The sequence below is a fragment of the Camelina sativa genome, chromosome 4, assembly GCF_000633955.1.
Source record: "Camelina sativa cultivar DH55 chromosome 4, Cs, whole genome shotgun sequence".
NCBI classification, from domain to species: domain Eukaryota; kingdom Viridiplantae; phylum Streptophyta; class Magnoliopsida; order Brassicales; family Brassicaceae; genus Camelina; species Camelina sativa.
Genome location: NC_025688.1, coordinates 5,514,150 through 5,519,851, shown reverse-complemented (window position 1 = coordinate 5,519,851; position 5,702 = coordinate 5,514,150).

The following is a 5,702-nucleotide window of genomic DNA, read 5'->3' as shown; positions in this document are numbered from 1 at the left end:
CAGTAAGAACTTATTTATTTTACAAAAGAGTTTAGAGTTCTAGATCTGATTTTAATTGCTTGAGTCCTATTTAATTATTGATTTAATATTTTGTAATTTTCTGAGAAATTCCGTAGACATACCTTTTTAATCCTTTGAATTTTTACAAATTTTTATGTAATATTTTGCATTGTTATTTTAATTCAAATTAATTTGTTTAGCTTAATTATAAAACTCTATAATTTATTGTGTAGATTTGAGTTCTTGTGGAATTCGACCCCTAAGTACTACAGGATCTTTTAATTTGAGAGAGTGAGTTATTGGAAAAGAGGACATCAGATGAAGATACATCTTTGGAAAAAAGTGAAAGAGTGAGCACGAGGAAACATACGAAGAATTCATAGGTCCCCATATCCGTAGAGAAAAAAAAGAAAATTATTATACCCACTTAACCAAAAAACAAAAAAGAAGAGAGAGAAATAAAGAGTGTTTAGGGTTTTGTTATATAAAGAAGAAGAAGTTTGGCACAATATATATAGTAGAAACTAGAAACACTCTCATCTCTTCATAAAACAAAGAAACGTATACGTACTAAATTATGGTTTGATATCTTCAAAACAAATAGAGAATTTGTACTATCTTCAAAACGAGATACTTTTATAGACGACCAAACTTATAAGGTAATTTTTATACAACATCTTACATATTAAAGTAAGGTTTCCACAAAATCCAATATATGAGAAGCTGATATTTGTTTCAGTTTCATAATCTTTTGACATATTCCATTTTATTAAATTTTAATATATAAATTTTATTAGTTTCACTAAGGATCTATTTTGAGACATAAAACAATTATACAGTATAAAATACTATTCTAATTTCATATTTCTTAATCTTTTATTTTTATTAATAGAGTATTATATAATATATTAGATGTTTGAAAAGAAGATGAATAACCACGTGAAACTTGAAAACTTGTATTTAATTTTTATATGAAAATTTAATGAACTAATAAAATGCTAACATTGCAATAAAAAGATGGTACGACATCTAAAAGTCTATTTTATTTGTTATAAAAACACATATGTAAAAATATTTTACTTATGTTTTGTTTTTATTTTACATATGTTTTTTTTATATTTTACATATCTTTTTCTTATATTTTACATATGTTTTGCTTATTTTTTTAGTTAATTTACTTTTTCATATTATAAATATATGTAAGATGTTACGTAAATGCAAAATTTTATCAGTGAAATTAGTTAGAAAATATATAATTATATGTAATATGTGTTCAGTTTTATGATGTTAGAAACCGTTTGAGAATTTTTCTCGAGAACTGTGGTATTAGTTATATACTAAATATGTAAATTTTAATGGATATTTTTATGAATTTTTAGTAGCATGGAATTTGTTCTTTCAAAATGAAATATGTATATATTATTGTAGAAACTTTAATAACAATTTTTGTAGAATCAAGCTTTTAATTTGAAATCACCAAAAACAGTATTATAATTACCTCTTTGTGCTCTACTATTTCTCCGGCGAAATGAAAGGTATAGATATAAAGCAACGAAAAGGGAAGCACCAGCTACTGACGATGATACTACGATGGCTACTACAGTCGAAAGTTGATGATGTTTTTTTCTTCCTAGGTTCTTACCCTAGTTTGAAGTCTGTGAGGAAATGTTTGAAGCCACTCGGAGATAGAACGTGCTTCCCTCGCTTTTATTGGCATCGAGTTGATGCAGATTAAATACATCCTTTCTCCATATAAGACACTTGTTGCCATCAATGGCGTAGCCCTGGCAAGAGCAATCTTCCAGGCAAGTTGAGGCGCACGTACTAGTATTGAAACTTTCTGTCGGATCAGAGGCTAGACCCATGTTGTGCAGAGGAATAAACGTGTCGTTTGGATTGCCAGAATCAAGCTGGATGTCTCTAACACAACCACTCTCCACGCTTAACAATTTTTTAATATTCGTCTGATTATTTCGTGGAATGAAATTAGGAACACACTTGCAGCCCGTTCTCGTATCGCATATCCCAAAGGACCCACAGAAGCCATAAATCTTGCAATATATAGGTTCACTAATGATGGCCAGATCCACCTGCTTATTAGTATAAGATGCTTCGAACATCCCAATCTCAGCATACGAAACAGGATTCCGTCACGTACCAAATGTATGACTTAGTCACATTGACTTCAAAGCCCAGCTGTTCGATTTCATATTTCTCAAGTAACGTGAATTTTTTTTTGATGGTAACCAATACGTCACTCCTCTAGTAGGGCTTTGAATTATTCCAAACCATGATGAGGGAATTTCTTGTGCTAGGGTCAATACTGAGAGTGTATTGACCCGCTGATGGATCGGTTCTACTTCTCCAACTGGTGAAACGTGTGTTTGACAGGTTGTCGAAACTCTGCCACAATACATTTCTAAGTGAATCTTTCAGTACAAGATTCCTATTTCTGAGAAGAATTGCGTGAACTTCGCGGCTCCTTCTGCTTCCATTATAAGGAAGGCCGGTGGACCAAACGATCTGGTCTGTGTAATTATCACACAAGACTAAATTATCGTTTGATATCTTTATAACAATCAGAGAATGTATGCTAACTTCAAAAGGAGATACTTTTTGAGGCGACCATTGATATGTCTATATTTTGTCTTTCCTTAACATATATTTATCATTCATTTAGCTAGCATAATTCATTGGTTTGCATCATTTTCTAGTCTTTTCTTTGTATTTTGCATGTCTAGGTAGTTCTTGCATCATCCTTGCATACATTGTGCATTTCGGTTTATTTCAGGTATTGAGAAACGTTGGAAGCGCATCCGTCCGAGCCATGCTCCCCAGCGCGTCGGTCCGAGCCATGCTCCCCAGCGTCCGTCCGAGCCATGCTCCCCAGCGTCCGTCCGAGCCATGCTCCCCAGCGTCCGTCCGAGCCATGCTCCCCAGCGTCCGTCCGAGCCATGATGACATTGCATTCCATTCGACGCGCACGGACTCGATCGCACATGTCAGGAAGAAAGACGTTTGGTTTCACACGCTTCAGGAGATTACCGAACCGACGCTTTACCTCGTCGTTTTAAGTTTTAGGGCTTTCCATGTTGGACTACTATATATACATCTTGTTAAGTCTTTGCGGAGACATCTTATCTTTTATCCCGTATTGTTTCTTTTCCTTAAGGTTAACCTAGCCACCAAAAAACGTTCTGAGACTTGTAATCCAACACCTTTGAGTTTATTCAGTATTTTCATTTGATTTCTTCTACAAGTTGTTCTTCATTTTTTAATCTATCTAAGAATGATTGTTTCAATGTTTTCTGAGTTTGTATTGTTGATAATGATTTTCGTATCTGAGTAGTGTAGTAGTTCTTGAGGATGGGATAGATTAGGTGGAAGATCTTAGGATGTAGGATTTTAAGCTTTGATTTGTATGATTCCCTTCTGGACTAGTGTTAGAAATACTAGTTTCTCTCTGATCAATTGGAGCTGGGTTTTAGACATTTCCGCATCCAAAAGGTGTTCGATGAAATGTCTGACCAACTAGTGCCAGAGACTTACGTTCCTAGCCTAAGAGATTAGTTGTCTAGGATGTCTGTTGACGTGAATGAATTTATTTTTCATGCCATGCTTTATCATGTTTCTCTAGCGAGAGTTAGGTTTGGAAGTGGTTGAGTTTGAGTAGCTTCTGTCAAGAGATTGGATTAGCTAAGAAGTGATGTTCATTGTTTAGGGATGGTTTGCTTGTGGCATGTTAAATACTCTATAGACTAGGATACTCCACCGACATCAATTACTCCCATCGTTAGGACCTCTTTCTTTCTGATTTGTATTACATTCGTGAGACTGTTTCGTTTCTTGCATTTTTAGTTCATGCTTAGACTCGTTTATGTTTTTATTCATTTTCGCTTCTTGTCATGCATTCTCGTTTCTAGTTATGTGACTCATTTTCGTTTTGTATTGTCATCATTCTAAGACTGTTAGACAAACACTCTCTTTGAATTGGCTTGACTTGTGATTTCTTGATTGCATCTTAATTGTTAGTAAAGTTTCCCAACTGAACTGACACCTTAAGTATTACAACTGCATAAGCTTAATTGAACCTGCTAAGACATACAAAAATCCTAGTATCAACCATACTATAGTATCAGGGTAATTTTTATACCATATGGCAATGTAGGATAGATAACTTTGTTTGTAGATACCCATTTCAAACAAGTTACCCCAAGAAATAATAGTGTCCTCAAGAGAAAGTGAGTTATTGGAAAAGAGTACATCAGATGAAGATGCATCTTTGGAAAAAAGTGAAAGTGCGAGCATGAGGAAACATACGAAGAATTCATAGGTCCCCATATCCGTAGAGAAAAAAAAAATTATTATACCCACTTAACCAAAAAACAAAAAATAAAAGAGAGAGAAATAAAGAGTGTTTAGGGTTTTGCTTTATAAAGAAGAAGAAGTTTGGCGCAATATATATAGTAGAAACTAGAAACACTCTCATCTCTTCATAAAACAAAGAAACGTATACGTATTATATGTTTAATCCCTGATTCCTGATTGACTGCTGTTTGGTAGAGAAATATTTGTTGAATGAGAAAGTTAAATATTTTGAATGTTTAGACTTCTAGTCTATATATTGCCTGGTTTGGTATATTAGTCCTAAGTTATAAATGGTGTTGTCCAATTAAATTAATATTTTTCACCAATCAAACATTATTTTGTATCGTTTATTTTTGAATAACCGCACTTATCCTGCAAATACATTTGTCCCGCACGTACCGCAGTTGAACCGTACCGTACTAACAAATTCTTTGTCCCGCACTACTAAATCCGCGGTTACTATTCGGACCCTAAGTTTCAAGTTACAATATGTGTTTAAATTAATATATATATATATATATATATATATAAGTGATAAAAGATTGGTTTATCTTAATGTGCATAATTAAGAAATTGATATCACCATAATGGTTTTATCTTATAATGATTTGCACATAGAAAACCAAAATATTTAAATTTTGATATGTTTATGTATTAATTAGCTACCCACAGGTAGGCTATTGACATAAAACATGATCAATAATTTATTAGAATGTTTGTATATGAGTTAATTAAGTATATCCACAAATAGCTTAATTAATCTGATACATCATTCAAGAAAAATTTTCTGAAAGCTATGACATTAGGATATATTATAATGACTACCCACAGGAGCATTATAATTTGAAGTCATATGCATTCAATAATTTTTGTTAATGTGTTGTTTAAATTTTGAGCCTCAATTAAAGCTTGTTATATCTCTAAATCGCAACATCATTTCCTGCTAATTTGCCATCTATGGTCTCTACTGTTCCGATCCTCACTGGTACCAACTTCTCAGAATGGAAAGAGAAAGTTGAGTTCACATTAGGAGTACTAGATATGGATTTGACACTTCGTGAAGAAGAGCCAAATCCCTTAACTATAAATAGTACTGAGGAAGAAAAGGCTCTCCATAAAGCTTGGGAGAAAGCGAACAGATTAAGCATGATGTTTTTAAAAATGACCATAGCTAGCAATATTAAAACTTCCCTTCCAGATGTAGATAAAGCTATAGATTATCTAGCAACTATAGAAGAACGGTTTAAGACTGCAGACAAATACCTTGCAGGGAAACTTATGGCAGATCTTACAACCATTAAGTATGATGGGACAAGGTCTATGCATGAACATTG